The sequence below is a fragment of the Paramisgurnus dabryanus genome, chromosome 3 (assembly GCF_030506205.2).
Source record: "Paramisgurnus dabryanus chromosome 3, PD_genome_1.1, whole genome shotgun sequence".
Classification (NCBI taxonomy): domain Eukaryota; kingdom Metazoa; phylum Chordata; class Actinopteri; order Cypriniformes; family Cobitidae; genus Paramisgurnus; species Paramisgurnus dabryanus.
In genome coordinates this window covers 30,419,112-30,437,990 of record NC_133339.1, presented here as the reverse complement: position 1 = coordinate 30,437,990, position 18,879 = coordinate 30,419,112, and positions in this window count along the sequence as shown.

The following is an 18,879-nucleotide window of genomic DNA, read 5'->3' as shown; positions in this document are numbered from 1 at the left end:
CAGCTTTCAAATGCATGTTCAAGAAGTGTTGGCTTCATCCTTAAATAGGGGCCACCTGATTCACACCTGTTTCTTCACAAAATTGATGACCTCAGTGATTGAATGCCACACTGCTATTTTTTTGAACACACCCCTTTCAACTAATTGCCCAATTGCACAGCCTTAAGAGCGTGCATATCATGAATGCTGGGTCTCATTTGTTTTCTGAGAATCTACTGAACCTACTGGTAACTTGTTTGCCACGTAGCAATAAAAAATATACTAAAAACCTTGATTATTCTGGTTAGTCACATTGTACTGCTATTATTTTGAACAAGACTGTACAGCAGTGAAAATAAGTATTTGACACATCAGCATTTTAATCGGTAAGGGGATTTCTAAGTGGGCTACTGACACAAAATTTCCATCAGATGTAGCCATCAAGCCAAATATTTAATTCATACAAAGTATTCAGAACATTTAAGTATACAAGTTGAGTCATAATAAATAAAGTATTAAACCACAGGAATTAATGATTACTTTAATGTTGAATGTATGAGCTTTCCATAACTTGACTCCCCCCTATAAGATGATGATATGATGGCAACTTAATATGAACTTGTTTGTGTCCAACTGAAAAATGTAATAAGGGTGAGTAAATTATAAGAGTATAAAGTTTTGGTGAATGAAGCTCCTCGCTGTACTAAGTGTCTGCACTGTGTGGCATAAGGCTGCACTTGTGTCTCTTCAGCTCAGTGAAGATGTGATTTCCCATGATACATTTCCCCCCTCCCAATCTGACTCAAAATGGAGATGCCCTCAAAATGGCGCCCCTCTTTCTCACCTTCAGGGAAGCAAATGGCACCCTGCGTTGCCCGTGCTACGTCTCTAAGCCATTCTTTCTCTGCCCATCCCACAGAACTCCAAAATTCTTCTCTCATGTATCCCACGAATTAAATAAGCGAGGCATCTGTTACCCTCTAGTCTGTTTGTTATCCCTCCTCCTCCCTGTTCCTCTCTGCTCCTCCCACTCGTTATTTACAGCAGCACCGCTTTTGCATAATGCTGTAATTAAATTAACTACCATTTCAATGAGCTTAGTTTGTCTCTGGATGCCCACTTCACTTCATGGATGTGTGAGAGCCCTCGGAGTGCACTTCCTAGTGGGCAAAGCTCCCGTTGTTTACAAAGCACTAAACTCTAAAGGTGGCATTTATTTTTCCCCAAGGACTCTCACTCTGGATCTTCTTGCTGGTCACATATCAATTTGCTTCCATTAATATGTATGCTGTCAATATATGCTGTCCTGACTTCACATTTTGTGAAAATTTAATCTACTTAAGTAACTACAGGTTATGCTCAGACCTGCTTGGGCATGTTAAACAGTGTTTCTCACCATTACATGCCACCACAGCTCTATCCGTACAACACAAATACTACTTCATCAACACCTGATTCAATCCAGTATATGATGCTTACAAACTAGATGTCATTTAGCATTAATATTTAACGTTATAACACAAAACTGTTACTGAGATCACGGTCACCTAAAAACAATCAATACTGTGGGCAAAAAACAAACTTAATAATGCACCTTAGCTTCTGTATCTGTCAAAAATGGTCCCTAGCCTATCACTGGGGTGGTACCCTTTCAAAAAGTAAAGCTTTACACCTAAAGAGTTCATATTAGTACCTTGCTCATAGTACATATTGATACCCATTGTACATAGCCTAACTGTATTAGGACTTTTTGGAAAGTTACTGCCCCTGGACCTTTTTAACCTTTTTTTCTGACAGTGTATGACTGTCGTGTTCATCAAAACAAAGAAATGTATACAGGTTTGTAACAACATGAGAGCGAGTCAATATTTTAAAATCTTGTCAAAATATGTTTATTATTATGTTGTCATGTGTTGTTTTGTGCTACTCTGTATTTTAGTGGCTTTAATCAAGCCGTTTGATTGATGATAAATGCACAATCAAAAAACGAGATTATTTCAACGTGTTATCTCGTTCTGGAAACAAATCTTCATATTTAGTATGTTTGCTGTTCGTTAGATTTGATTATGGGGATTTTAGGTGAGAGCATCCCTCCAGCTGTTCACAGGTTTTCATCAGTCAAGGAGGTAACGTTTGGACCACTTTAATAGTAACACTAAGAATGGATTGTAAATACTCATTGTGCATATAATTGAAATCTGAGTTATCAAGCTAGTGTCTGAAATTAATTTATCGTGATATTTGTTGCCATTAATTGGTTTTCAATGTTTGTGTCAAATATTTTAAATTGAAAGGACAGTGTCTTTCTAAACACATAGGCCGACTAGATAATCCTGAAATGATAAAATACATAAGTTGCATAATAGATTCTGAAACTAAACAAATTTACTATGTACATCATGTTGTTTGTCTCTGAATTTATCCGTTGCATTTTTGTCATTTGATCCCTGGCCGTTTCATCGGACTCGCGCGTTGCCATGGCTGCGCAGTGCGCAGTGCGCGCCTGGCCTGAAGTAACTTCCGGTCTGTTTTTGTTTATCGATCTGGATAGCGACTAAACTGACCTCTGGAATTTGGCTATCTTCACGGGAATAAAAATGTTTCGATTTCCCAAAGAGGAGGGGAGAGACCGCGAGCATTGTGTGAAGAGAGGTTCGCAGCCAGGCAAGAAAATTTAAGCTTATGTTAGCTAAAATAATTTTACAAAATAACGTTAGCTTAGTGTAGTAGTTGATACACTAAAGCTATGATATAAACTAAGGTCGTTTACTTGTTGTTTATAATAATCTTGTTGTTGTTAATACTTTGTGGAAGTCTAAACGAAGTTGAGTTTATGTTGTTTCCCCTGCAACTATATCTGGGTCATTCTTCAATTGATGTGGCAAGTGCGGTGTCCCTCTACTTTACAACAATTGAAATTAACTTTAAATACCAATAAATTATAAAATGTTTCCATGCTTGTATCTATAGAATAAACGCAATTCGTGCACAAACAATTTTATTTGTTTTAAAATACATATTTAATTGAGTTTGAGAGATTGCATTTGTAACAAAATATGCATGTTCCCGCCATAACTCAGAGAGGTATCATGGATTGTAATTAGAACAATATAACATTTTTAACACAAATGAAGTGGTTATATTGTGAATATAGATTTGATTTAACATTTAGATTGTTTTAATATATCTATATTTTGTAATATTTAAGAAAAAAGTAGTGTCCCGCAAATTCACGTCTGTGGTATTACAACAATGAATGCCACTCCTTTAAGAAAAGGGGGAAATCTATTTATTCGTGTGTAAATGTCATTGCAGCTGCTGGTTGAGCTGAGGGGCACATGGTGATTGCATTCTTTCTTATTAATGTTCTTAAAGTTAGCAAAATTTTGAAGAATTTCATGTGATGCACTTTATTAGTGTCTGTGGTGTTATGTTTATAACTTGCAAATCTTACATATTTTAATTAAAATTTTGATAAATAAATATTTATTAACATTTCCTAAATATCCCCTGATCTTGAAATCATGACGGCTGCCTCAATTTTAGAAAAGACTGGATTTAGGCTAATTTGTCTGTGGTGTTACTGTCTTTTTATGTCAAATATTGGTAACACCACAGACGTAAGTGGATATTTCACCAGTGTTTGATTAAAATTATTTCAAATTAAAAAATATTATTAAACTTCAATTTTAATGGATATACCATTTTAAATGCATAAAAATACATTTAATTAAAAGAAAACAAACAAGCATTTTTACCAATTCTGCCTCTCATTTGCAACCCCAATTGAAGAATGACCCATCTACTGTAGGGGTGTGATTATTTTGTGTCATTAACTTGAGTAGCTGTGCTCATCAAGTTTACTGGCTTAACCCTCGGATCTATTTCACCTTTTCCATGTTTTTATGTTCAATAATCAGCATCCACTAAGACTGTCCTTGAGCTCTCCTTCATAGTAATGAGCAGAAAGTCCTCCAACATCCAGTTACTCCACCTCTCTAATCTGCATATATTATCTCTTTTAAGACTCTGTGTTAATTAGGACTGCATTTTTCCAAAGACTCTTGCTTTAATGGCACGCATTACCTGCCAATTTGTTTTATGTCGGTGCATTATAGTGGGCATTTCCTATCCTGCTCTACCACATCCTTTGATAATCTCCACAGGCATCTATGTAAATTGTTTCACATCATTTTATTCCTCCTTGTGTTGCTTAATTTTTTTATTTTGCCCTACCACCGTCTCCACATGGCTCTCGCTGAGCTTCGTGTGTCAGATGTTCTGTCTTCTTTTCTGTCTGCTGGCTCAATGCCAGATGCCAGGATCTCAGACATGCAGGGGAGGGCTGGCGGCCTCAGCCATATGCAAATCATACTGGGCTTGATTAGGAAGCAGCAGCAAATTCAATTAAATTTGCTGTGTGTGTGTCTGTTAGGGGTGAAATCTGCAAGTGAAGTGCAAGATATCTGGGCGTTAACGTTTCCGGAAAATAAAATTTCTTTTTTTATACCCATCATTCGGTTTAGAGGTTTCTAAAAAGCCAGTTTGAGTCCTTTACGGTATTTGAATTCCTACAGTATCCTTTTTTGGGATTAAGGTCAGTAGAAAATAAATACAACTTTGTGGTTTGTCAATATCAGGATTTGCATGACGCTCAGTGTGGTGCATTTCCTTTGCATGCACATGAGGGTTTGTTATTATAAACAGCAGCGAGAGAGAATGAGAGAGGATCCTCCCTCATTTCCTTTGATGTGATGGTTTTTCCTGAGGCTAATGGCTGTGAGTAATTACACCAATCAGTTTCCAGTGTTCTCGCTGTTGTAACATTAAGTGAGACAATGGCGTGGCGTATGTAAATTAATTGTGCGTGTGTTTGTGTGCTTGTCTTGGTGTTTATCTGTCAGGAAAGGGTGTCATACAGGAAGTGGGTTTATGCAGCTGGATGACATCAAATGCTGATGTAACCTACCAACCTTGAAAATCTCTTGTCTTGTCTGCTAGATTGTGATGTTGTCTGTTGCCAAAGCATTGGCAGTTGTGTTGGCCTGATTGTATCTGATCCACCCTCTCTTTATGGCAGGGTCTCTTGAGGAAAAGAAGGTGAACGCCACCTTCACACCCCCATTATCCATTTCACACTCATGGGATGACACTCTTGGCACTCGGCCAAATTGGGGGTCTCACTCTGAAACTGATTTGTAGAAGTGTGGGTTGTGTCTGTGGATAGGCATTGCTCATTATTATGAAGCACATCTACCCAGGGGAAATATGAAATGTTCGCAGCTCATAAGACTTCATGTTCGTAGATAGATCAACTTTGTTGCAGATGTTTCTTGTTAAACTTAATGTAAAGGACATAATTCTGATAACTTATTGGGTGTAAAGAAGATACAATCTCTTTGGCGTCCAAACACAGTTTGAGACGTAGTTTGAAAGCACATGTGAGATCACTATGGTCTTAAAGGAAAACACCACCGTTTTCAATATTTTACTATGTTCTTACCTCAACTTAGACAAATTAAAACATACCTATCTTTTTTCTAAGCGTGCACTTAATCTTTGTACAGCGTGTCGTGATTGTGTTAGCATTTAGCCTAGCCCCATTTATTCCTTAGGATCCAAACAGGGATGAATTTAGAAGCCACCAAACACTTCCACGTTTTCCCTATTTTAAGACTGTTACATGAGTAGTTGTACGAGTAAGTTTGGTGGCAAGAAAATAGAACGTGGCAAATTTTTTAAGCGGATAAAAAATGAAACTATATTGTATGGCGGAAGAGCACTTAGTTTGCAGCACTTCGACCTTGGCGCGCAGTAACATCATTACTCCTGACTTACTCCCCTTCTCGCTCAAACTTCCGTCAATATTACTAGGCACAAGTGCTACAAACGATGTGCTCTTCCACCATACGATATATGTTCTCATTTTTATCTGCTTAAAAAATCGCCACGTTTTATTTTGTGCCACCATACTACCTCATGTAAATACTCATGTATCAGTCTTTAAAAAGGGAAAACATGGAAGTGTTTGGTGGCTTTTAAATAATCTAGGGATGCACCGATACCACTTTTTTGGAATACGAGTACGAGTACTTGCATTTCAGTACTTGCCGATACCGAGTACTTAATAAAAAACATGATTTAAATTGACAGGTAACAGCTTTAGTCATATAATTTAACTAAAAAACAAGGGACTAGTTTTCCAGTTTGTTGTAAACTTTGCCTCTTTGGACAACACAAGAGGCATTAACCCCTTACACGCCGCTCAAACATAGACATTTATCAGACCGTGGTATCGATCCCAGGTATCTGGGGACTTTTAACGAGTATGAGTACTTTAGAAAATGTGGTATCGAGGCCGATACCCGATACCAGTATCAGTGCATCCCTAAAATAATCCTTGTTTGGATCCTAAGGAATGAATTGGGCTAGGCTAAATGCTAACACATTCACAACGAGCTGTACAAAGATTAAGTGCAGGCATCGAAAAAAGATATGTATGTATTAATTCATCTAAGTTAATGTATGAACATAGTGAAATATTGAAAAACGGTGGTGTTTTCCTTTAAGAAAAAATCTAAGTAGCAGGATGCTTAAGCAAAAGTCTTCATTTACTCTTCATCTAATCACATAAGAGTCTTGGAGTGACAATTAATATAAAAGAGAATATATGTAATTTAGGGGAGCTTAAATATGATCTATATATCTTATAGGGATCCCATCTATTTTACTGCTGATTTGCCTTTCATAGTTTCATTTCAGCTTTGTCCTCAAGATGGCTCTCCATCTATGAGCAAGACCTCATACAGCTCAGTGTGTGAAACCTTCGCCTCTATGAATACTGGACTGTATCTGTGTTTTCTGTACGTACTTCAAAGAAATTGTGCATGTGTACAATTAAAATGATAGTTAATTTACTCAGCCTCTATTGTTCTAAACCTGTATGAATTTCTTTTTTTCTGATGTACAAAAAAGAAGATATTTTGATAAATGATGGTAAGCACACAGCTGATTATAACCATTGACTTCCATAGTAGGAAAAACAAATACGATGGAATTCAATGTGTACCGTCAACTGTCTGATTACCACATTTATCAAAATATCTTCATCATTTATCACAATACTTCCATTATGTTTGTTTTCCTACTATGGAAGTCAATGGTTACAATCAGCTATGTGCTTACCATCGTTTATTAAAATATCTTGTTTTGTGTTCATCTGAAAAAAGAAAATCATTCAGGTTTAGAACAACATAAGGATAAGAAAATGATGACAGAATTTTCATTTTAAGGTGAACTATCCATTTAATTCTTTCTTAGACATCAGGTTTTACACTCGCTTACTAATGTAAATGAAATGTGCGATCTGGTCATGAATGTGCATGTGTTTAAAAAAAAAGTGATAAATGTTGGACCCCAGTACCTGGGAAGAGAAAAAAACTTTACACAGAATACACGGAGAATCCAGTTCAACGCTGTCACTTTTTATTCCTGAAATGATAGAGTTATTGCAGGAGAATGTTTCTGTCATGCATCAGTACAGCAGTGGCCTGTTTTTTTTTTCCGGGCAGGATATTGTTGTGCTGTGCTGTATGCAGGCCTGCTGTTGCTCTGCTGGAGTTAATTATCCGCATTAATGAGAGCGGCTCACTCATTTATCACCATCTCATTCACTCTGCAGCGCAGACAAGTGAAGCACCTTGCACTGCCCCCTAGCACAACCGTGAGTTACTGTGAGGGGTGATTTCATGCCATTTACGATCCTCTGAACTATTTTCCTTTTGCGATTGCCTTCACGCTGTTTTGATTTCCATATAATTCTTTATTCAGTGTTCATATCCAGAATGCATTTAAATGTAAAATATATATTAGTCCCAGCACATTTTATATGTATTCGCTCTCTCTGAACAGAGACTAAGCACCTCTGCTTCTATTTACCTCAAACAGCGTTTTAAAAAAAATCCGGCCAAGATAAAGTCTCCTTGGCTTTTTACTTGGACTCATAAATCAGATGCTGTCCAGACTCTGCCCATGGCTTTATTACTGAGCTTTGTATTAAGGAGGCAACTGACCAATCTCTTCCACACAAGAGCAACTCAACATCAAGATCCATAAAACTAGAGATTCATTTTCTTGCCGGTGAGCGAGAATGTGTTTTCCATCTCTGATATGAGTGTGCTTCGGATGGCACTTTAACACGATCTACACACCGTCTGACTCATGTAGCTGACCTTTCCATTCTTAAGGTTTGGAGAATATTTGATGTCTTCATTAAAAGCCACATTTGATTTGGTATTGCTCGCGCATGGTGTGTTGCTGAAGGTAATGGACAGGTAGAGGTGATGAGACTGGTCTTAGGGTTATAAAGAAATGGGCTACCAGGTTAAATTACCCTTCAGCAGCATATTGCAAGAGCCGGTGTCTATTTCAGTCCTGTGCGTGGCCATTAGGTTCTCTGTGTCAGACCGTATGGTAGGAGTGCTGATGCGGTGCATTGCACGGACACATCAGATGTGAGGTTAATACTATAATCAGGTAATAAGGAATTCATTTTCTCCTTGACTGCACTCTTTATATGTGTGCGGTGGGATGTAAGTGGAGTCTGGAGATCTGCCGGGTGCCGTGACTCCAATGCTCAGCCTTAACCTCTATAAGTCCCATAGCCACCGGTGAGATGTCAAAGGTCAACAGTGAGGCATTTATTTAAAGCTTATGGCACTTATTAAAATGAAACAGCAATGCTGTAAAACAGTATTTGATATAAAAATCATGATCCTTGAAAACCTTCCTGTTTATGAGCCCACTGCTCTCTCTTTATTCTGTTTATGTGAGGTGAAAACTAGGGGTGTGCCGGTTTCAGAATTGGTGATGACGGTTATGACGTGAGTCAAATGTGACGGTTCGTCACATAACCGTCGGTGGGGGGCGTTGCTCGTTTAAATGCTCGTGGATTGACGGGAAAGTGTCATTTTACCATAAAATCATGAATGTGATGCCAAGTGTGTTTTAAACAGTAATAACTTTGAACAATTTAACAGAAAGCAATGAAATATTAAAAAAAAAACACTGTTGCCAGAAGACTGCGCTGTCACTCTCTGCCCAGCATAAATTAATCCTCTATCTATCATCTATCTTAATAATCTTCAGAGAAACAGATTTGTGCATTGGGCTTTTTATGTCTGTAATTGTGTCTATATCTGTCATTACACGGACCAGAACAGCACGAAAACAATGTGGATTAAAAGCGTATTGAAAAGGTTTTGCTCCTTAAATGCAGGTAAAAGAAAGTAATGTGAACTTGAGATTGTTATTAAACGCAGCCGGTGTAAAAGCACAATGGCCACGCGCAACAAACACTCTCCGCAGACGCGCTGCACAGTGCTCACCCGGCGTTTGAATAAACTAGACACTGATTAGCTACTTGCTCTACGTTTCTTTCAAATTAACAGCAAGACAACTAGCAGTGAATGTGCGTTCAAGAGAGTTAGTAGATTAGCATGGGAGGATTTGAACTTGAAAAGCGGAGTGTACTGACGCCTTTCCGCGGTTAAAACAACATTCCTTCTCATGGTCATTCATGTTTATTTGATGCTATAAATTAACTAGAAGGAAGAGATGATTTGAAAGGTGAGACTTTGTTTAATATGTTAAATCTCAAAAGTAACCTGGTTTGTCCTGTATGTCAGCGCGTTGTCAGTGTCTGCTCCGCTCTGTATTTTTCACTGCGTGAGAACGTGAGGGATCGTGTAACACAGACTGTTAACAGTTGTTTTTAATTAGTATTTAAAAATTCTTTATGTTAAAAAATGTTTTAAAAAATATTTTAATAACACTGTTTTGGCGGTTATAGAGTTCTAATGACGGTGTTCAACTACAACCGTCGGTCTCACGGTTATATAATGACCGTCACACCCCTAGTGAAAACACAGATCGAGCGTGCTGCCGTAATGTCCGAATCGTGTATCCCAACACATCTCACACTGCATTCCAAAATAATAAAAACAAATACGATTATGTATTTTGCATTGAAGGTGACTTTTTTAAGATGTCAAATAAATTGTTGGTATCTCCAGAATACATATGTGAAGTTTTAGTTCAAAATATATTATATAGATAATTTATTATAGCATGTTTAAATTTCCACTTTGTATGTCTAAGCAAAAATGTGCCGTTTTTGGGTGTGTCCTTTAAAATGCAAATGAGCTGATCTCTGCACTAAATGGCAGAGTTGTGGTTGGATAGTGCAGATTAAGGGGCGGTATTAACCCCTTCGGACATCACAAGGAGAGCCAAATTTCAATAACCTATTTTTTCACATGCTTGTGGAGAATGGTTTACCCTAGGTTGATCTTTTTCGCATTTGTTAGGTTGATAAAAGCCCTGGGGACCAAATTATAGCACTTTAACATGAAAAGAGATTTTCATGATATGTGCCCTTTAAGAAAGTTTGCCATTTCAACAATATGTCACAGGAATTTGGACGTTTTATTTGCACGAAGCAAATTGTACAAGAACTTATGATTATTTGATAATAATGATTCCCCACCCCTAACCCTACACGACCCCTAAAACCACCAAAAGCAAATTGTTTAATAATGCATGCATTTAATCCAGTAAATTAATATGAATTAGCCATATTACGTACAAACGTACTTAAAGTGAGATTGTGTTCAGAATTTTGCATGAGACAGCAGTGGCAGCCGGTGACTTCTTTTTTCGAGGGCGCTCGATGTGAAGTTCGTCACAACATGTATGTACCCCGTCATGTGTGTGGTTCCTTTTTTCAAAATATGTGTTCTGCGCGTCCAGAGATCCTGTGTGCATCACGTGATTTGTCAAAATAAGTGCCTGCTGCAGACGCGTCTAAAGGGTTTATGATAAAAGAGACGCTCGCGTTTGCCAGATACTCGCATAATCTCATGCGTAATCAAAGTTTACGGTTAAGGGAGTGTCTTACGTGTATTTTGTGAACGTGAGCATCTCTTTTATCATAAACGGTTTTGACGCAGCCTGTTATTCTGACAAAACCGTGATGCACAGGATCTCTCGACTCGCAGAACACATACTTTGAAAAAAGGAACCACACATGACACTTTGAACACTTATTTTGAATAAGTGCCCCTTGGATGAGCAGTCACGAGCTGCCACTGTGAGACAGTGTGATTACATTGAAACACATTCAGCTCCTTAACTCCCTCACAAATGCTTATTACTGCACTTTTTTATTCACATCAGCACAAATTAAAGGTAATGCAACAAACACTACTGTAACGTAATCATTTTAGTCGTATTTTTATAATCTTTTCTTTAGTCTATACTATATGTACTTTATTTGGATTTTCATAAATAATTTCTTTATTTAGATTTTGGGGTAAAGTATAGCCTGGGAATTTCACCACCATGCCCGAATGCTTAAGCGTCATGCCAGAATTCTCCTGTAGGTTCATGGCCATGGTCATCGACACCCTGCAGACTGATCCTAAATCAGCGCATGCTGTCCCACCCCCACTCTACCAGTCACCCAAAATCACTCATGCCTCCCATCTTCCTCCTCCCCCCCATCTTCCTCCTCCCCCTCCAGCCTGATCCATCTCTGCTGTTTACCAGCCACTCGCTAATGGAAACATTTGCAGCAATATGCAAAAAAGCCGCTAAGGCAAATGCATGTTGCCCAGGCAACAAGAAGGTTATATTCCTGGCCGCTGATGGAAATCAGTGTGGCGCGCGGCTCTCGCATCCTGACGAAAATTAGATAGAGAGGAGAGAATACAAAGAAAGACACATGGAGGAAGCGAGTGTAGGAAAGGTCCCAGGGGCCAATTCTACTTCAAAACCGTGTTTAGTTTTCATCCTCGGCCCTGGCAGACGTGACGGCTCTTAGTGCTTTATGTATTTGTCTGGAAATAATAAAGAAATCAGAGTCTCAGAGCGGCAGAAATAACTTTAGCTCTCCACCATGCTTTTTATTCCACTATACATCAGGGAACTTAATGCATGTGAGCTGTGATGCTGCAGCTGCTGTATTATAAAGCCTATTCTTTATTGTAGCTATATACATTTTGTAATGATAATCATTTTTGGAAGTACTGTACCAACAGCATGCAGTGAATGTTGTTTCGGGCACTTTAGAGTGATGCAATACTTCTGAGAGGAGTTTCTGATAAATATATTAAATCCGGATTTGAAGCTTTTTTCCGTATACCTCAGAGAGACATTATTATTGAAGTCCTGATAAATGTGTCGGCTATGTTATCTATTTATGACGCTGTTGTAAAAGTCCTGCCGTTGCATTAACTGAAGGATATGGAAGTGATGATAGATATCAGTAAAGACACAGTGGACCTTGAGTATGTTATTGAAAAAGAGTTTGTCAGATCTAGTCAGTGTACATCACAGGTAGTGAATAAGGAAGCGAGATATTACAAATGTCAAGAAGTCCAATGTTTCAAAATTTAGAGATTACCTCTGAATCTGATGTTAATTCAATGCCCATCTACATATATTTTTAGCAACATCAGATCTCAAAGATTATCGTATTGGAATGTGTAATAAATATATGATATGAACTGTAATAAATGTCATCTAATTTTAGATTCTGCAGTGAGAAATAAATCTATTTGGTGTGATAAGCTTTTGCTGTTCAATGTCAGGAATGCGCTTGAGATGTAATAGAAACCTAATAATATCACTGTAATAATATCATTGAATTAATTTTATTACAGTAGCTACACATTTTCAGAGAATGGTACATGCAGACAAAGACATCCATTCAATAGCAGTTCACTAAGCAAAACCAGTAAAAAAAACTTGGGGCATTATTTTTTCTTTGAGCTTCTCTTCTTGCCATTAGCTTTTATCTTTTTTATTTACATTTTATTTAATTTTTTTTTTTAAATAATTCAATTTTTTTAATTAAGAGCTTTTAACCTAAATATTTGATGCATTTTTGACTCATTTTCTTAATATTCACAGCTTGTGATCAAAGTGCTCTGTAAAAGGGAGCACAGTGAAAATAAAGTTAATTTTTGTACAAAAGCCACTTTAGAGATGCTCCACTTTTTTTGAAAATAGGCTCGTTTCCACTCCCCTAGAGTTAAACATTTGATATTTACTGGTTTGGAATCCATTCAGCTGATCTCCGAGTCTGGCGCTACCACTTTTAGCATAGCTTAGCATAATCCATTGAACCCGATTAGACCAGGGGTGTCCAAAGTCGGTCCCGGAGGGCCTGTGTCCTGCAGAGTTTAGCTAAAACTTCCCTCAACACACCTGCCTCAAAGTATCTAGTCTGCCTAGTAAGACCTTGATTAGCTGGATCAGGTGTGTTTGATTAGGGTTGGAATAAAACTCTGCAGAGACACCGGCCCTCCTGGATTAGACCATTAGCATCGCGCTAAAACATAACTAAAGAGTTTCGGCGCACTCCCCTTGGTTACTTTCAATAGCAGGGGACTATTTTCGGGCACTGCGTAATATCATTGCGCCATGTTACGGCAGCAAAGTCCTTGATTATAATGCCAGAATGAGAGTGTAGTCCAGGGCCGCCTTAACCTAATGTGAGGCCCTGGGGCTGAGAGGTTTTGGAGGCCCCCCATACCCTCAATTTATAGTCTTATTAAAACAAAGTGTAATATCTAGGTGATCTACATCACAAAATGCATTAGTTTCTTTCAATACATCCAACAGTGAGTTTTCCCTCTTTGACCCAGAAAACACCATAATATCATTATTAACATATCACTGAGCCCACTTGAGCATAAACACAAGACAGTCTATTTAACAACCACACACAGCAACTTGTGGTGAAAATAAAACCAAAATGTGTGAGAGTATATATGTTTATAAGCTTTATATCTATATAGTTTTTGGAATATACAAATTTGCAGAAAATTGCCACTCACTAACTAAATGCTCAGCACAGTTTTAAAAATATAAGAAGTTAAAGTTAGTTTTAAAGTGAAAATGCATTAATGTTAACAAAAGATAAGTCTTATAGACATAATCTAATCAGTTATTTATTGTGTAGGCTATTGAAAATATAGTATGCATTGTATTTACTGTAGTATTTATGCATACTACGCATGTAAAACGAACACATATGAATATTTACAAAACAGAACAGAAGGGAACATACATGTATATAAGATCTTTAGATAAGGACATTATAAATATGAATGGTGTGATCAGGGGATGATCATTAGAGATCATCTTGTCGCGCTTTGACTTGCACATTTACCGTTGCGTCGTCTTTCTAAACCAACAGATGTGTGTACTGTGAGCTAACATCGCGTCAAACTACATCGCAACAGCTGCGCACGCGTCACTGATATAAACGCGAGTAAACTTAAACTTTATAACAACGAACAGCATTAATATGTTCGTTTACTCTTTTCTTTATTTGGCAGCACAGTATCTTGCGCACAGTTGGAGAGACTTCTGCATGCCAGAGACTCAGCTGCACGAGCACAGAGAGCGAGCGCGCACGCGAAAGAGAGAGAGACCTGCACCTCAGTGCTTATTATGAAATTTCAGAAATTACTCTTTCATTTGTTGGTGGATTATTTCCCGTTTCTCTGTCACACTCAGTCTAACATGTAGGAATGCCAAGTTGAAAACGCGCACATTACGCAGAATAGAAAAATCTGTTACGTCTGATATTTTATTTCACGTTAAGTTACCACGGACCAGTCAGCACCCATGTAACGTGCAGTTAGAGTGATTGACAGATAACCTGACGAGTTACAAAACAATATGAACGTGAACTTGGGAGGCCCCTGAACTTGAGAGGCCCCTGGGCTTCAGCCCAGGTAAGCCCGTGCATTAAGGTGGCCTTGGTGTAGTCCTAGCAATATCTAGGGTTGCCACCCATGTGTGATAAAAAACCTGGACATATCGATGACCCGACCAATTGGTTTGCTCACAAGCCCCCCAACCCCCCTTATTTAGGCTATAAGTGCAGTTTATTATTAGTTCATGTGTTAACTTTTGAACCTTATTATAAAGTGTTACCCAATTATTTGTTAATTATATTAAAATATGTAAATCACTTTTACAATTTATATAAGCTGCTTATACTATTTATGTAAACTGTTTTAATTTATATTCCATTGCAACTTTAAACAGGTCTAAATAGCAACTAGTCGGCCTGAAAAATATGCACATGAAATTAAACTTGTTGAACTCACCTCAACATGTATTTTACAATCATTTAACCCGCCATGGGTAAAGCTGAAGTCACTGTTACAAACTGTACACCATGCAAGATTTTAACTATTTTAAGACAGGGATACACTTTCGTGTAGTCTGGTGTAAATGTGACTTATATTTTTGCTTTTGTGGCACTCTCCCTCTGCCATTGCGCTCCTGTTTCTAGATTCACTGATTAATTCGGTTCCGGAAAAGAGATAAAACTGACAATTGATTGGTTGATGTCCTGAATCAGGATACTCTCTGTCTTACATGCGCTAAATGAGGCAAACACACACAGACGCAAGGTCTCACTCTCTGCCGTGCGCGAGCTAAATTACATAGCTTTTCGAAAACCGGGACATTCAGTGTCCCGGGAGAGTTGATAAATTTCCCGGGACAGGTTATTAAAAAGAAGGACAATCCGGTAAAACCGGGAGGGGTGGCAACCCTAGCCATATCTGTCTACAAAATCTCAACTTTTTATTTTCTGTCTGTCTTAGTACACGATGTAACTACAGAAGAGATAAATAGGAAAAATATCAAAACTCTTTGGTTATTTTTTTTGCGCGATGCTAATGGTCTAATCAGAATCAATGGATTATGCTAAGCTATGCTAAATGTGCTAGCGCCAGACCCGGAGATCAGCTGAATGAATTCCAAAACGGTAAAAATAAAATGTTTCACTCTAGGGGAGCCGGAAATGAGCATATTTTCAAAAAAAAGTGGAGTGTTCCTTTAACCAAGGTAACCTGCGAGCCCCGCTCTTTATATCCAATACATTTTTTATTAACTCCCAATATTTGAGTTTCCCTTTCACAGTTGAATCTTTAAATAACATTTCAAATCGGCTGTGAACAGCTCAGCTCTTTTTCTCAGCGTGAGATCTCCTGCGGGAGTCTGAAGATCGCCCTGAACTATCACCATCACCTCATGATATTAAAAAATAAAGAGAAAAACACTATTGCCTGTAGAAGGTCTCTGTTTATTAAAGGTGAATAAGGGCTTATGGGTTTCTGAACTGCAAATATGTTGCTTTATTTCAGTTCTGCCTGTATTTGCTTCTGTGTTTCTGTCTTGTTAGAGCACCTTGTATGTTTTACTATGTTATCACAGGGACATTTTGATCTTGCTAAAATGACATGGAGGTTTATTTATGTTTCATTAGTAGTTAATATGTGTCGAGCTAACCCACTGACATCTATTTATTAACTGATTATTTATAGCTCTAATTGACCACTGGAAAGACACAAGCAGGAAGTGAATGCAAGCAAAGAAAAATAATGATTGTTGTGAACACTGTAAACAGGTGATGTTAGGCATAATGGCAGGTTTATTGCTCTCACTCCTACACAGCTTTGACATTTCTAATCCGGTCTTTTTTATATTTTTGTGCTGTTGGGCTTCCTTCTTATCCTCTCCCACTCTCCACTTGTTTTTTTTTCCTGTTTCTGTTTTTGGTGTTGAAAATATATTGTAAAAATTGTAATTGTTACATAAGAATTTATTGGTTGACAGGATTAGGCTTTAAGCATATTAGATATTTACCAATGATTAGCTACTCATTCACTCTATCTTTATTTCCTGTTTCCTGATCTTGTTATTGTCTTTCTTTCTCTTTCCTGTTTGTTTGATGATGACTTTATTGTGACGATAGCCATGACAACGCTTAGCCAAGTGCATCAATCTAACACACGCTATCTTTACAGGTCTGTAATGGTGAAGATGGAGTCATTTTTCATTCTGGCACTAGTTGAGGTCTCACATTTATGTTTCTCTTTCCATACATTAAACATTGATTTATCTGTGGTCTGTTATTGGGTTTTGTACATTTTGAAAAGGCCTGACCACCACTGCCTTCATGTTATAAGATTTCAAAATATATCACAAACCTTTCTTTAAAGGGATAGTTCGGCCATAAATGATATTAAACCCATGACTTACTCACCCCCAAGCCGTCCGAGTTGCATATGTCCATCGTTTTTCGGATATTTTAGAAAATGTTTTAGATCTTTCAGTTGATTAAATGTAATGTTACGGGGTCCACCCATAGTCCACGACCTTCAAGTCCAAAAAAAGTGCGTCCATCCTTCACAAATTAAATCCAAATGGCTCCAGGATGATAAACAAAGGTCTTTTCACTCATCTTGTCACTTTTTTGGTATCGAAAACACCAAGAAAACAAAAATATCTTTACCAAAATTTGTCTTTTGCGTTTTGTAACCAAACTCTTCATATATGTCTTGAATGCACAGTATGTCACTTTGTATAAAGGATTTCCCAAATGCATATGTATGTGTAATTGTAATAATTGCTAAACTGTACTGTATATGTGACTATTGTCCCTGGTGACCCACAAGTGGAAATTTTATGTCTTTTAAATCTCTTCATGCTGCATTAAATTCTGACGCTCAGAATAAACTTTCTTTGCCACCTGAAATGATCTATAAATATCACCTAAATCAGCCAGCTAAGGAACAGGAAGTAAAAAATGACTCAGGATTCTAAATAATAGGATTCACCTTAAAATGAAAACTTAATTTAAGCCATTTTTGCCCTAAACGAGCTGTGAAGTGGACTCGGCAGATAGGCCAGGACATTTTAATCAGATTTTGACATGGCTATACTAAGGCTGGTACACACACTGAATCATAGTGTCAGATAAGATTATTACCCAGAGATATGAAATGATCTCTGTCTTTATCTGAAAGGCCCCATCAGTGTCAGGAGCGGAAATGTAAATGAAGGAAGGATGATGAATGGATAAGTGTAAAGTCTTCAGTCTGTCCTTTGACTGCTGTGACAGGCAGAGAGGCTCAGTCCTGTGCCACAGTCTCTCCATTAGAGGAAATGAAAGCCCTTAGCTGGACTGCACCACAATTACTAGTACAATTACTTCTCCTGCAAATCGCCCCAGATCCCTATGCCTGATTATCAAATTAGAGCTATTAATAAGCTTCCCGCTGTGTATTTGAGTGTGTGCTTTCTCCTCTAAAACTGTATGTGTGTGCCTATGTTAACATCCTTGAGTGCCGTGATATACCATGTGGAGGTCTGTCACGTTTAGCCACAGAGTACATCTAGAAGTTAAAGTGACAATTCATTCAGTTTCAACATTTAAAGATTTTGCACCAAGTTGTTCTTTATTAAATTTCCTCTATCATTTTTCATTTATCAATCTAGCCATCCATTCACCTTCTCTTTCTGTCTGTCTATCTGTTTGTCTGTTCATCCATCTTCTGTATCTATCTATCATCCATCTACTATGTCTGTCTATCCATCTATCTATACTCTTTGTTTATCTATCATCCATCCATCTGCTCTTTCTGTCTGTCTGTCTATCTGTTTGTCTGTCCATCCATGTACTGTATCTATCTGCTCTGTCTGTTATCCATCCATCCATCCATCCATCCATCCATCCATCCATGTACTGTATCTATCTGCTCTGTCTGTTTATCCATCCATCTATCCACCCATCCATCTACTGTATCCATCTATGTCTGTCTACTGTTTCTGTCTGTTTGTATATCTTTTTGTCCATCCATCCATCTACTGTATCTATCTTTCATCCATTTACTATGTCTGTATGTCAGTCTGCCTGTCTGTCTGTTTGTCTGTCTGTCCATCCATCCATCCATGTACTTTATTTATTTGCTATGTGTGTTTATCCATCTATCTATCCATCCATCCATCCATCCATCCATCCATCCATCC